Genomic DNA, 16,131 nt, shown 5'->3' on the forward strand with positions numbered 1-16,131 from the left:
GACAGTCTGTCTCTCCCTCCAGGAAGGGTATCTGCCGCTGGGGAGGGAGGCTGGCTGCCTCCACTCCCTGGGAGCCTGCTCTGCTGTTGGGGAGGGAGACCGGCTATCTCCGCTCCCTGGAAGGGGTTCTGCCACTGGGGAGGGAGACAGACTGTCTCCGCTCCCTGGAAGGGGTTCGGCCGCTGGAGAGAGAGGTTCGCCACCTCTCCCTGGAAGGGGTTCGGTCACTGGGGAGAGAGGTTCTGCCACCTCCTCTCCCTGAAAGGGGTGCTGCCGCTGGGGAGGGAGACCGACTATCTAAGCTCCCTGGAAGGGGTTCAGTCCCATTATATTTATTAACCCCTAATCTCCCGCCCCCAATGTCACCGCAATTTACCTACACTTATTAACCCCTAATCTGCCGCCCGAACGTCGCCACCACTATATTAAATGTATTAACCCCTAAATCTAAGTCTAACCCTAACACCCCCTAACTTAAATATAATTTAAATAAATCTAAATAAAATTCCTATCATTAACTAAATTATTCCTATTTAAAACTGAATACTTACCTATAAAATAAACCCTAAACTGGCAACAATAGTACTAATAGTTACATTGTATCTAGCTTAGGGTTTATTTTTATTTTACAAGCAAGTTTGTTTTTATTTCAACTAGGTAGAATAGTTACTAAATAGTTATTAACTATTTAATAACTACCTAGCTAAAATAAATACAAAGTTACCTGTAAAATAAAACCTAACCTGTCTTACACTAACACCTAACCTTACAGTACAATTAAATAAATTCCCTACATTAAATACAATTAAATAAATTAAATTAGCTAAATCACAAACCCCCCCCCCCCCACTAAATTACAGAAAATAAAAAACAAATTACAGATCTTTAAACTAATTACACCTAATCTAATAGACCTATCAAAATAAAAAAGCCCCCCCCCAAAATAAAAAAAAAACCCTAGCCTAAACTAAACTATCAATAGCCCTTAAAAGGGCCTTTTGCAGGGCATTGCCTCAAAGAAATCAGCTCTTTTACCTGAAAAGAAAATACACACACAACCCCTCCCAACAGTAAAACCCACCACCCACACAACCAACCCCCCAAATAAAAGCCTAACTAAAAAAACCTAAGCTCCCCATTGCCCTGAAAAGGGCATTTGGATGGGCATTGCCCTTAAAAAGGCATTTAGCTCTATTGCTGCCCAAAGCCCTGACCTAAAAATAAACCCACCCAATACACCCTTAAAAAATCCTAACACTAACCCTTGAAGATTCACTCATCCAAGCGGCAAGAAGTCCTCAACGAAGCCGGCAGAAGTGGTCCTCCAGATGGCATCTTCTATCTTCATCTTTCCGACGCGGAGCGGCTCCATCTTCAAGACATCTGGCGCGGAGCATCCTCTTTAATCGACTGCTTCTTCAGAATGAATGTTTCTTTAAGTGACGTCACCCAAGATGGTGTCCCTTAGATTCCGATTGGTTGATAGAATTTTATCAGCCAATCGGAATTAAGGTAGAAAAAATCCTATTGGCTGATGCTATCAGCCAATAGGATTGAGCTGCCATTCTATTGTCTGTTCCAATCAGCCAATAGAATGCAAGCTCAATCCTATTGGCTGATTGGATCAGCCAATATGATTGAAGTTCAATCCTATTGGCTGATTGCATCAGCCGATAGGATTTTTTTCTACCTTAATTCCGATTGGCTGATAGAATTCTATCAACAAATCGGAATCTAAGGGTCGCCATCTTGGATGATGTCACTTAAAGGTACATTCATTCCGAAGAAGCCGTCATTTGAAGAGGATGATCCGCGCCGGATGTCTTGAAGATAGCGCCGCTCCGCATCAGAAGGATGAAGATAGAAGATGCCGTCTGGATGAAGACTTCTGCCCATCTAAAGGACCACTTCTGCCAGCTTCGTTGAGGACATCTTGCCTCTTGGATGAAGTCTTCTCCCGGGAAGTGAATCTTCGGGGGTTAGTGTTAGGATATTTTAAGGGTGTATTGGATGGTTTATTTTTTAGGTTATGGCTTTGTGCAGCAATAGAGCTAAATGCCCTTTTAAGGGCAATGCCCATCCAAATGCCCTTTTCAGGGCAATGGGGAGCTTAGGTTTTTTCAGTTAGGGTTTTATTTGGGGGGTTGTGTGGGTGGTGGGTTTTACTGTTGGGGGAGTTGTGTGTATTTTTTTTTTACATGTAAAAGAGCTGATTTCTTTTGGGCAATGCCCCGCAAAAGGCCCTTTTAAGGGCTATTGATAGTTTAGTTTAGGCTGGGGTTTTTATTTTGGGGAGGCTTTTTTTATTTTGATAGGGCTATTAGATTAGGTGTAATTAGTTTAAAGATCTTGTAATTTGTTTTTATTTTCTTTAATTTAGTGTTGTTTTTTTGTGATTTAGCTAATTTAATTTATTTGATTGTATTTAATGTAGGGAATTGATTTAATTGTAGTGTAAGGTTAGGTGTTAGTGTAACTAAATAGGTTTTATTTTACAGGTAAATTGCATTTATTTTAGCTAGGTAGTTATTAAATAGTTAATAACTATTTAGTAACTATTCTACCTAGTTAAAATAAATACAAACTTGCCTGTAAAATAAAAATAAACCCTAAGCTAGATACAATATAACTAATTAGGGTTTATTTTATAGGGCTTAGGGTTTATTTTATAGGTAAGTATTTAGTTTTAAATAGGAATAATTTAGTTAATGCTAGGAATATTTATTTAGATTTATTTAAATTATATTTAAGTTAGGGGGTGTTAGGGTTAGACTTAGGTTTAAAGGGTTAATAAATTTAGAATAGTGGCGGCGACGTTGGGGACGGCAGATTAGGGGTTAATAAATATAATGTAGGTTGCGGCGATGTCCGGAGCAAAAGATTAGGGGTTAATAAGTATAATGTAGGTGGCGGCGATGTTAGGGGCGCAGATTAGGAGTTAATAATATTTAACTAGTGTTTGTGAGGCCGGAGTGCGGCGGTTTAGGGGTTAATATGTTCTAGTGGCGGCGATGTCCGGAGTGGCAGATTAGGGGTTAATAATTTTATTTAAAATGCGTTAGCAATCTTGACGGGATAGGGTGTACCGCTCACTTTTTGGCCTCCCAAGACAAACTCGTAATACCAGCACTATGGAAGTCCCATAGAAAAAAGGCTTTACGAAGTTTACGTAAGTCGGTTTGCGATAAGGCCAAAAAGTGTGCGGTGCCCCTATACCTGCTAGACTTGTAATACCAGCGGGCGTAAAAAAGCAGCGTTAGGACCTGTTAACGCTGCTTTTTCACCTTACCACAAAACTTGTAATCTAGGTATTAGTTTATTCCCCAATCCCTAATTCTATGTAATTTTTTGCGGGGTTGCACCGGATCATTAAAACACGAATGCAAAACTCATAATCTACCTGATAGTGAGGAGATTTTCAACTAAGGATGTTGCAGCATGTATTGTTCTCTAGAAAATACTTATGTATATGGCAGACTCTCCTTACATATGTTATGTATAGAGGCACAGTTTGTAGATCTCCCTCTCAGTGAGATTTTCAGTTGTTCTCTTTCTTATGTGCATGTATGCAATATCATCTCTCCTTTAGAAGGAGATTTTTCAGTTTAGTTTGCTGCAGCTTTTATTTGTTCTATGTAGAATACATATTTGCATAGGTCCTTCTTGGATCCCAATATGTTTAATTTCATATTTACATAATTATGTACATTCTCTCTTAGTGAGGAACCTATCCGCTAATGCTTGTTGCAGCATGTATTTTTCAAGATTTCTCCTATAAGTGTGGAGATTTTCAATTTGTACTCTTTTATTATGATATTTATAAAAATATAGTAGATTATCTTTCTCTACTGATTTGCTCTGTTCATTATAATTTATTCCTCTGGGATTTTTATCTCATCCCCTTTGTCTCTGATGTTTTTTTTTTCTTTACAATAACATATCTAGATATATTTGTCTCTGGACTCTCCATTGAATATTGTCTGCTTGGTAACTGGAAGGTAAAAGATCATCCCTTTCTTTACAGTGCATTCCTGTTCTCTGATGTATTACAGACATCTTGCCTAATGTCAGTGTTTTAGATGTTGTAGTTTTTAACTCTCTTTAAGGGTTATATTTCTGTGTTCAATAATCTCAGTATCTCTTGACAGCTGAATACATCGATCCAGGGTTCGTTACCCTCATAGGACGTAATACAATGGATAAGATAATTTATTTTTTTCCTGTCGTTTTTTCTCCAGGTTTATCTTACTTGAAATCTTCCTTTTATCCTTCAATTTTCCAGTTTTCACATCTGCCTCTATCCTACCCCTGAGGGCTCAGTGCACCTGGTCTCTGAAGGATTCCTCCCTTCCTATCATCAATCTGAAAGAAAAAAAAACATTCATGTCCTGGGAGTAGACTTCTGGGATGTGGACTATATGAGCAGTCAGACATTCCACCCAGTGAGATGGGCTTTCTCTCTGGATATTTTTCTCCAAATTAACCCTCAGGTGGGAGGTTCCAGAGATAGTCCTCATGCCTTCTCGCTTCTATACCAAGCTGCTCTGATCGGATCCAGATCAAGGAATCCTCAGGCAGTGCTGGTGGATGTGTTGGCGGCTTTGTGGTAGTTCAACCTGATTTTTCTATCCTCACTGTTTTGCCCTTTTTCTCCAGGGTTATAGCCCATGTTAAACAGGAGCAGGCATCGGAGATCCAAATTGCTCCAGCTTTGCGTATCTGGTGAAGATTGTCATCCTCCCCTCCGTGGAGGTTACCTCTGAGGAAGGACCTTCTACTTCTAGGTATGTTCCTTCTTCAATATCTAGATTCTCTGAGGCTGTTTGTGTTGAGTTTGTTTAGTCCTATCTAACAAAAGTTTTTTTTTTCAGATAGGGTCTTTGACTCTCTGTTCCAGATTTGTAAGCCTGTTACACATCTGAGGTATCGTACAGTCTGGCACATCTATCTCTCCTAGTGAAAGTCTCAAGGCTTCCCTTAGTTCAAGGTGAGAGTTCCTCGAACTCTGTGGTTCTCTTAGAGTGTTTTTGGAGAAAGGTTTTTCAGCTGTTCCTTATTAAAGGGATAGATTTTTTATCTTTTTTCATTTTGGCTACTCAAGAAGTTTGCTAATCTTCCAGACGTTCAGTCTTTGGTTCAGGCCCTGTTTAGAATGCGGCCTGTGTTAAGACCTGTTGCTCCTCCTTGGAGCCTTAATTTGGTTCTGCAGGTTCCTTTAAGGGATCTGTCTGAGCCCATGCATTCTGTTTTGTTTTTGGTTGGCTATTCTTCTCAGGGCCGGACTGGGAATGAAAAGCAGCCCTGGAAAATTTGTAGACCAGCCCCAAATTCTGTGTCCATAAAATGCACATGGCTAACTGTGTCTATGCGCTTCTCCCCACCCATAAAGACTGTAAAATATTTCGTTAGAGATCATTGGCCTTGGATTTCTAAATTCTAATGGGATTTTTTACAGTTAGTGAGAGTGAATAAGCTGTGCCTGCCAGCCACCACCAGTCAGCCCCCCCCCCCCCCTGAACTTTAAACTTGAAAATACATATGTTAATGTAATTTTAAATAGATGTCATTCATGGGAAATTATGGAAAGCTTCAGCTAAAGTTTAAGTACATTTTCTAGGTTTGCTTGATTGACTAGGTTCTCAGATGCCAAAAATCATAGATACTCTAGGTAGGAAAATCGTTGACATGAAGACTAAGATTGAGGGGGAGTAAAGAGTTTGCTGGTGGCAGCTAGTGAAAATGAAGGGACAGATAAACAATAAGATATGCAGGAGTGGCTCACACCATCCATGACCCAGGCAATCAGGCAGTGGCCCTCACTTGGCTCAGTTGACTGCTTCAGTACCCCTGCTGTCTACCAGTGTATATATTTATACACACATATATATATATAAACACACATGGTATGTGTGTATTTGTATATATATATATATATATATATATATATATATATATATATATATGGAAAAGACAAGAGCATGTGAAAAGAGATAAAGTAGCGCTGGTTGTATAGAAATATAGTTGACACAATCACTATGTGTGAGAGAATAACGAGGAAAAAGACAGAATACACAGCAAATGAAACAACATAAAATATGTGGAATACTATTCTCTAAATGTCCCAGATGCTTGAACACTTATTTGATATATATGGATGGTTAGAAAATTCCAGACTTGAGGTGTGAGTGAAATGCAGACTTACAAGAAAGAACCTCAATCGTATGAGGTAAGTGATCAGCACATCAGGGAATCCTTCTCGGTAGATTAGGCTTGGCCCCTTAGGATATTGGAGAAACTTCAAACAGGAAGCTTGCCTTTTTCCCTTCTGCTTTCCTGGGTATGGGTGAAACTTCAGGAGGTTAATACACCTTTTCCCTCGGCCTCTTTCAGTATGGATCCTCTCAGGATGGTGGAGAAGTATCGGCAATATATGTGAAAGAAAGAAAGGCCAAAATAGTGTGATATCGTTTAAAAACCATACACTTTATTCACATACATTCACTCCTAAAAATGCCTGCTTACATCAAAAATCCTCACAAGTATGAGGTATTTATACAGCGATGAACAACAAGTGCAATCCATTTTCTGCACTGTTTGCAATTTAATGTAGGTAAATAGCCACAGATAGCCACAAACCGATGCGGCCACAAATAGCCACAAACAAATGTAGCCAGTGGATGAGTAAAAAGTCTTGTCAATAAAATAGAGTACACCAGAGTATCTGGTTTGTAAGATCAGTCCGTTCCTATTTGGTGAAGTCTAACGCGTTTCAAAGGTTATAGCAATAACTCCTTCTTCAGAGACTGTTTTGTATGTGGACGGATGATCCTTATATTCCCGTATCAATGTATCGATTGTGGACAGACCAGGCGGCAGGCTTTCTGGCTCACTTCTGCAGGGTGACTTGACTCAAGTGAGTATTGTCCGTTTTTTCTCTGCAAATTTTACTGGGCAGCTGGTTGTAATACCAGACTGTCCAGTAAAATAACCTGATCGTCGTGATAATCATGTCACTCACTGTGATGCAGCATGCTGCTGGCAGCAGCATCATGAATATTTTCAATTGGAGGCGAAGCTGGACTCTAGAGCGGCAGCACATCCTGATCCTGACTCGAGTCACACACACAGTCTAAGTCTGTCTGCCCAAAAAAAGCAGGGCGGCTGCGCTCTGCTACTATGTAAATAAATGCCGAAGCCTGCCCTGTGCCTGTCACTCAGTCTGTTTGCTCAACTCAAGCAGCAGGTCACGGTCAGCCCAGCCGCTGCGCTCAAGTCACCCTCAGTCACTCACAAAACACTATCCTGAGTCTCTGCACTGCTGAGCTAGTGAGCTACCGGCCCACCCTAGGCCCTGATGGCCGGGCCCACCGGGATTTTTCCCGGTATCCCGGCGGCCCAATCCGGCCCTGATTCTTCTGCTTGTAGAGTGTCAGAATTATATGTCTAACAGTGTTATCCTCCTTTTTCTTTCATGTAATTAGCAAGAGTCCATGAGCTAGTGACGTATGGGATATACATTCCTACCAGGAGGGGCAAAGTTTCCCAAACCTCAAAATGCCTATAAATACACCCCTCACCACACCCACAATTCAGTTTTACAAACTTTACCTCCCGTGGAGGTGGTGAAGTAAGTTTGTGCTAGATTCTACGTTGATATGCGCTTCGCAGCAGGCTGGAGCCCGGTTTTAATCTCAGTGTGCAGTGAATGTCAGAGGGATGTGAAGAGAGTATTGCCTAATTGAATTCAATAGTCTCCTTCTACGGGATCTATTTCATAGGTTCTCTGTTATCGGTCGTAGAGATTCATCTCTTACCTCCCTTTTCAGATCGACGATATAATTTTATATACCATTACCTCTACTGATTCTCGTTTCAGTACTGGTTTGGCTTTCTACTACATGTAGATGAGTGTCTTGGGGTAAGTAAGTCTTATTTTTTGTGACACTCTAAGCTATGGTTGGGCACTTTTATATAAAGTTCTAAATATATGTGTTTAAACATTTATTTTCCTTGATTCAGGATGATCAATATTCCTTATTTCAGACAGTCAGTTTCATTATTTGGGATAATGCATATGAATAAAACATTTTTTCTTACCTTAAAATTGACTTTTTTCCCTGTGGGCTGTTAGGCTCACGGGGGCTGAAAATGCTTCATTTTATTGCGTCATTTTTGGCGCGGACTTTTTTGGCGCAAAAAATTTCTTTGTCGTTTCCGGCGTCATACTTGTCGCCGGAAGTTGTTCGTGTTTGCGTAATTTTTTTTACGTTTTGCGCCAAAAATGTCGGCGTCACCGGATATGGCGTCATTCTTGGCGCCAAAAGCATTTAGGCGCCAATAATGTGGGCGGCTTTTTTGGCGCTAAAAAATGTGGGCGTCATTATTGTCTCCACCTTTTCCACATTATTTAAGTCTCATTTTTCATTTGCTTCTGGTTGCTAGAGGCTTGTTCATTGGCATTTTTTCCCATTCCTGAAACTGCCTTTTAAGGAATTTGATAGATTTTGCTTTATATGTTGTTTTTTCTCTTACATATTGCAAGATGTCTCAGATTGACCCTGGATCAGAAGCTACTTCTGGAAAAACGCTGCCTGATGCTGGTTCTACCAAAGTTAAGTGTATCTGCTGTAAACTTGTGGTAACTGTCCCTCCGGCTGTAGTTTGTGATGAATGTCATGATAAGCTTGCTAATGCAGATAGTATTTCCATTAGTAATATTCCATTACCTGTTGCTGTTCCATCAACATCTAATACTCAGGATGTTCCTGTTAATATAAAAGATTTTGTTTCTAAATCTATTAGGAAGGCTATGTCTGTTATTCCTCCTTCCAGTAAACGTAAAAGGTATTTTAAAACTTCACATTTTTCAGATGAATTTTTAAATGAACATCATCATTCTGATTTGTCGAAACCTTCAGTCTCAATCTTTCCCTTCGGTAGCCTTATGCATGGAAATTCTAGGTCTTATGACTGCTGCATCGGACGCGATCCCCTTTGCTCGTTTTCACATGCGACCTCTTCAGCTTTGTATGCTGAACCAGTGGTGCAGGGATTATACAAAGATATCACAGTTAATATCTTTAAAACCGATTGTACGACACTCTCTAACGTGGTGGACAGATCACCATCATTTAGTTCAAGGGGCTTCTTTTGTTCTTCCAACCTGGACTGTGATCTCAACAGATGCGAGTCTGACAGGTTGGGGAGCTGTATGGGGGTCTCTGACAGCGCAGGGGGTTTGGGAATCTCAGGAGGCGAGATTACCAATCAATATTTTGGAACTCCGTGCGATTTTCAGAGCTCTTCAGTCGTGGCCTCTTCTGAAGAGAGAATCGTTCATTTGTTTTCAGACGGACAATGTCACAACCGTGGCATATGTCAATCATCAAGGGGGGACTCACAGTCCTCTGGCTATGAAAGAAGTATCTCGGATACTTGTATGGGCGGAATCCAGCTCCTGTCTAATTTCTGCGGTTCACATCCCAGGTATAGACAATTGGGAAGCGGATTATCTCAGTCGCCAGACGTTACATCCGGGCGAATGGTCTCTTCACCCAGAGGTATTTCTTCAGATTATTCAAATCTGGGGTCTTCCAGAAATAGATCTGATGGCCTCTCATCTAAACAAGAAACTTCCCAGGTATCTGTCCAGATCCAGGGATCCTCAGGCGGAGGCAGTGGATGCATTGTCACTTCCTTGGAAGTATCATCCTGCCTATATCTTTCCGCCTCTAGTTCTTCTTCCAAGAGTGATCTCCAAGATTCTAAAAGAGCGTTCGTTTGTTCTGCTGGTGGCTCCAGCATGGCCTCACAGGTTTTGGTATGCGGATCTTGTCCGGATGGCTACTTGCCAACCTTGGACTCTTCCATTAAGACCAGACCTTCTATCTCAAGGTCCTTTTTTTCCATCAGGATCTCAAATCATTAAATTTGAAGGTATGGAGATTGAACGCTTGATTCTCAGTCATAGAGGTTTCTCTGACTCCGTAATTAATACAATGTTACAGGCTCGAAAATCTGTGTCTAGGAAGATATATTATCGAGTCTGGAAGACTTACATTTCTTGGTGCTCTTCTCATCAATTTTCCTGGCATTCTTTTAGAATTCCTAGAATTTTACCATTTCTTCAGGATGGTCTGGATAAAGGTTTGTCTGCAAGTTCTTTGAAAGGACAAATTTCTGCTCTTTCTGTGCTGTTTCACAGAAAGATTGCTAATCTTCCTGATATTCATCGTTTTGTACAGGCTTTGGTTCGTATAAAACCTGTCATTAAGTCAATCTCTCCTCCTTGGAGTTTGAATTTGGTTCTGGGGGCTTTACAAGCTCCTCCGTTTGAACCTATGCATTCTTTGGATATTAAATCACTTTCTTGGAAAGTGTTGTTCCTTTTGGCCATCTCTTCTGCGAGAAGAGTTTCAGAGTTATCTGCTCTTTCTTGTGAATCTCCTTTTCTGATTTTTCATCAGGATAAGGCGGTGTTGCGGACTTCATTTAAATTTTTACCTAAAGTTGTGAATTCTAACAACGTTAGTAGAGAAATTGTGGTTCCTTCATTGTGTCCTAATCCTAAGAATTCTAAGGAAAGATCGTTGCATTCTTTGGATGTAGTTAGAGCTTTGAAAGCTACTAAAGATTTCTGAAAGACTTCTAGTCTATTTGTTATCTTTTCCGGTTCCAGGAAAGGTCAGAAGGCCTCTGCCATTTCTTTGGCATCTTGGTTAAAATCTTTTATTCATCATGCTTATGTCGAGTCGGGTAAAACTCCGCCTCAAAGGATTACAGCTCATTCTACTAGGTCAGTTTCTACTTCCTGGGCGTTTAGGAATGAAGCTTCGGTTGATCAGATTTGCAAAGCAGCAACTTGGTCTTCTTTGCATACTTTTACTAAATTCTACCATTTTGATGTGTTTTCTTCTCTGAAGCAGTTTTTGGTAGAAAAGTACTTTAGGCAGCTGTTTCAGTTTGATTCTTCTGCTTATAATTTCAGTTTTTTTCATTATAAGATTAAAACTTTATTTTTGGGTGTGGATTATTTTTTCAGCGGAATTGGCTGTCTTTATTTTATCCCTCCCTCTCTAGTGACTCTTGCGTGGAAGTTCCACATCTTGGGTATTTATTATCCCATACGTCACTAGCTCATGGACTCTTGCTAATTACATGAAAGAAAACATAATTTATGTAAGAACTTACCTGATAAATTCATTTCTTTCATATTAGCAAGAGTCCATGAGGCCCACCCTTTTTTTGTGGTGGTTATGATTTTTTTGTATAAAGCACAATTATTCCAATTCCTTATTTTTATGCTTTCGCACTTTTTTCTTATCACCCCACTTCTTGGCTATGCGTTAAACTGATTTGTGGGTGTGGTGAGGGGTGTATTTATAGGCATTTTGAGGTTTGGGAAACTTTGCCCCTCCTGGTAGGAATGTATATCCCATACGTCACTAGCTCATGGACTCTTGCTAATATGAAAGAAATGAATTTATCAGGTAAGTTCTTACATAAATTATGTTTTTTCCATGCGGGTCAGGCTGTTCTTCGTACAAATTTAGGATTTATTCCCAAGGTGGTCTCTGGCCGCTCTATCTATCAATCAGGAAATTATTCCTTCTTCTCAGCAGGAACGTCTGCTACTCCATTGTGGATGTTGTACGTGCCTTAGAGTTTTATCTCTAGGCTTCCAAGGATTTTAAGCAAATTCTCTTCCTTGTTTATGGTGTTGGTTGGAAGGCGCATGGATCAAGAGCCACTGCATCTACCCTTTTTCTTCTGAGTAGTATCCTTTTTTGGCTTATGAGGTAGCTGGATAGCAGCCTCATAATAGGATTTCCGTCTCTATCTGTTCTGTATCTTCTTATTTTTTTAAGATTGATGTTCTTTTGGGAGAATGGTTCTTCTAGAGGTGATGCCTTCAGTTTAGGTCCTCATGCCTTTGTTCTCCCTCCTTGCACATTGTGTCCTCTCTGGCTTGGGTATTGGTTTCCCAACAGTAATGAATGGAATCATGGACTCTTCATGCCATTGGAAAGAAAACAAAATGTATGCTTACCTGATAAATTATTTTCTTTCCTGGCATGGAAAGTCCACGACCCTCCATGAGTATTTTTGGTCATACTTTTCTAACATTCAGGCACCTATATACCCCTAGTGTTCTCCTACCTTTCCTTTATTCCCTCGGCTGAATGACTGGGGAGTAAGGGTAGTGGGTGGATACTTAAAGGGACAGTCTAGGCCAAAATAAACTTTCATGATTCAGATAGAGCATGTAATTTTAAACAATTTTCCAATTTACTTTTATCACCAATTTTGCTTTGTTCTCTTGGTATTCTTAGTTGAAAGCTTAACCTAGGAGGTTCATATGCTAATTTCTTAGACCTTGAAGCCCACCTCTTTCAGATTGCATTTTAACAGTTTTTCACCACTAGAGGGTGTTAGTTCACGTATTTCATATAGATAACACTGTGCTCGTGCACGAGAAGTTATCTGGGAGCAGGAAGTGATTGGCTAGACTGCAAGTCTGTCAAAAGAACTGAAAAAGGGGCAGTTTGCAGAGGCTTAGATACAAGATAATCACAGAGGTTAAAAGTATATTATTATAAATGTGTTGGTTATGCAAAACTGGGAAATAGGTAATAAAGGGATTATCTATCTTTTAAAACAATAAAAATTCTGGTGTAGACTGTCCCTTTAAGCTCTGGCTGGGTGTCTTTGCCTCCTCCTGGTGGCCAGTGGGGATTTTCCCAACAGTAATGAATGGAATTGTGGACTCTTTATGCTAGGAAAGAAAATAATTTATCAGATAAGCATAAATTTTGTTTTTTAATTTTTAATACTTGCCCCTCCCTCCTCATACTTAGGTCCTTGTGCAGTTCTTTTCCACTCCAAACAATCTTCTATTCAGTGAGGTTCTTGAAACTTAGTATGGGTTGATTCTGTGTACATAGATATGCAGGGGATCAATAGCATTAAAGAAAAGTAAAGTCAAAATTAAACTTTCATGATTCAGAAAGAACATGACATTTTTAACAATTTTCCAATTGACTCTTATCTAATTTTCTTTGTTCTCTTGGTATACATTGTCGAAAAGCCTGCATAGGTAGGCTCACTCAGATGCAATGCACTACTGTGAGCTATCTGCTTGTTACTGTCTCACCCTACGTATTCTTCAACAAAGGATTCCAAGAGTAATGAAGCAAATGTGATCATAGAAGTAAATCTGAAAATTGAATGTTCTATCTGAAACCCAAAAGTTATCTTGCATAATTTTGTCCCTTTAAAGGGACAGTCAACCCAAAAAATGTTTTAACTCCTACAGATAAAGTTTACTAGGATAAATAGTTCAAGCTGTAGCCCAATTTTGCTAAATATATCGTTTTTAAGTAAAATTACTTACTACATGTCCCTCGGCCGTTTTGAAATGGCCGCCAGCACCCTCCTGTATTTCGTCATGGCCATCTTCCTTCCTTCCTCCTCTGCTTGTAACTTTTCGATCTGCCGATTTCCTGTTTTTGGCGCATGCGCAATGCGCTGATTTTAGTGAGGGGGCCTTTTGAAGTAGGAACTAAAAACAACTGCTCAGTATCCTAGCGGTTCCTATATGAAGCGGACCAGTTTGGCTTCTCTTTATCTAGCGCAGCATACTGGAACCGTTAGGATACTGAGCGGTACTGTACTGCCTGGTGTCAGCCGCTCTGGAATCAATCCGGGATGTAACCCAACTGCTAGCGTGAATTGAAAGCACACGCTAGCACACTGAGAAATATCCAGGACGTGACCCACTCAGGAAGCAGATTAGAAGATAACAAAAATGAATATTGTTCCAGAATGCAGGAAAGCCACAAAGGATAAAACGTCCCTTTAAGTAGTACAAAGAACAAAAAGGAAATGCTCTTACTTTGAAGCTTCTGAAAAAGGTCCTCTTTAGCAGGCTTGTAAAACAAAGGAAAAGTTCTCTTTTGCAGCTTGTAAAAGTATAATGTCCCTTTAAGCAGGTTTATAACAAACAGAAAGGCAAAGTTCTCTTTTGCAGCTTGTAAAAGTAAATGTCCCTTTTAAGCAGGTGTATAACAAACAGAAAGGCAAAGTTCTCTTTTGCAGCTTGTAAAAGTATAATGTCCCTTTAAGCAGGTTTATAACAAACAGAAAGGCAAAGTTCTCTTTTGCAGCTTGTAAAAGTAAATGTCCCTTTTAAGCAGGTGTATAACAAACAGAAAGGCAAAGTTCTCTTTTGCAGCTTGTAAAAGTAAATGTCCCTTTTAAGCAGGTGTATAACAAACAGAAAGGCAAAGTTCTCTTTTGCAGCTTGTAAAAGTAAAATGTCCCTTTAAGCAGGTCTTGTTTAACAAAGAATAGGTTTAAAGGTAAAGGCCAAAGCAAGGTCAGGCAGGCAGAAGTCGGCATCCAAATATCAGCAAAAGGTATAGGCAAAAGACAGGGTCAGGCAAGCAGAAGTCGGCATCCAAGTGTCAGCAAAAGGGTAATAGCTACAGGCAAGGTCAGGCAGGCAGAAGTCAATGTCCAAATATCAGCAAGTAGGGATTAGGCAAGAGGCTTGGTCAGGCAGGCAGAAGTCGGTACACAGGAGAATAAAACTGATATGGTACTCACAATCCAGGGAAACAAACAAACGGGCCCAGATTCAGATCTCCCGCCGAGATTTAAAGGGCAGGAGCGTAACCGTCATCAGAGGGGTGAGAGAGAAAGCGTCATGTTGCTAAGCAACATGACGTCAGAGACACAGAGGAGTTCCGGGAGCCGCGGCGACACGGCGATGAACGGAAGCGCTCATGACAGCACCCCCTCCTCAAGGGCCCCTCCGGGGGACAGGACCAGGTCTATCAGGATGAGTCTTGTGGAAGGTCTTGACCAATATTGGAGCATTTACTTGATGAGCAGGTTCCCAAGAACGTTCCGTGACTGGATAACCCTTCCAATGAATGAGATAATACAATTTCTTGCCCCGCAATTTGGAATCTAGAATATGGCTGATCTCAAACTCAGGATGTCCATGCACCAATAACGGTGGAGGTTTAGAAAAAGGCTTAGAATACCTGTTAATCATCACAGGTTTTAAAAGAGAAACATGGAATACCGGATGGACTTTGAGAGACTTGGGTAAAGCTACCCGATAAGCAGTGGAACATACCTGACCCAGTATTCGGAAAGGACCCACATATCGTGGTCCCAATTTGTTAGAAGGTTGTTTCAGGCGAAGAAATCGAGAGGAAATCCAAACTTTATCACCAGGGCGATATTTGGGAGCCTTTTTCCGTCGAAGATCCGAAAAGAACTTGTAACGTCTAGAAGTTACAGAAAGAATACGATGTATCTTCTGCCAATGTCGAGTTAATCTTCGGGCTGTAAGATCAGAAGCAGGATTCACTGTGGAGGAAGTATGCAAAGGGAACGTCCTAGGCTGATATCCGTAAGCTGCATGAAAAGGAGAAGTCTGAAGGGAGGAATTGTACCGGGCATTATGGGCCAATTCAGCCAAAGGAAGGTAAGAAGTCCAGTTAGAATGATAATGATCCACATAATGTCTAAGATATGTTTCAAGACACTGGTTTACTCTTTCAGTCTGACCATTCGATTGTGGGTGGTGAGAAGTAGAGAGAGATATAGTAGTACCAAAATGTTTACAAAGTGACCTCCAAAATCGAGAAACGAATTGTACCCCTCTATCTGAAACAATATCAAGAGGAAATCCATGGATTCTTACAATATGTAGAATAAAAAGTTCAGAGAGTCTTTTGGCAGATGGTAATCCTGGCAAGGGTACAAAATGAGCCGTCTTAGTGAACCTGTCGACCACCACCCAGACAGTATTGTTCCCAGTGGACAAGGGAAGATCGGTAATAAAGTCCATGGATACATGAGTCCAAGGCTGGTGAGGTATAGGCAATGGTTGGAGTAATCCTGAAGGAAGTTGGCGTGGAGTTTTGTTCATGGCACATTGTGTGCATACTGAGACGTAATCCTTCACATCTTGAGAGAGTGTAGGCCACCAGACATGTTGTTTGAGGTTTCGAGTGGTAATACTGATGCCAGGATGTCCAGAAAGGGGACTATCATGAGCCCAAAATAAAATCTTGGAACGAAGGCGTTCAGGAACAAAGAGTAAACCATTGGGAG

The sequence above is a fragment of the Bombina bombina genome, chromosome 4, assembly GCF_027579735.1.
Source record: "Bombina bombina isolate aBomBom1 chromosome 4, aBomBom1.pri, whole genome shotgun sequence".
NCBI lineage: Eukaryota > Metazoa > Chordata > Amphibia > Anura > Bombinatoridae > Bombina > Bombina bombina.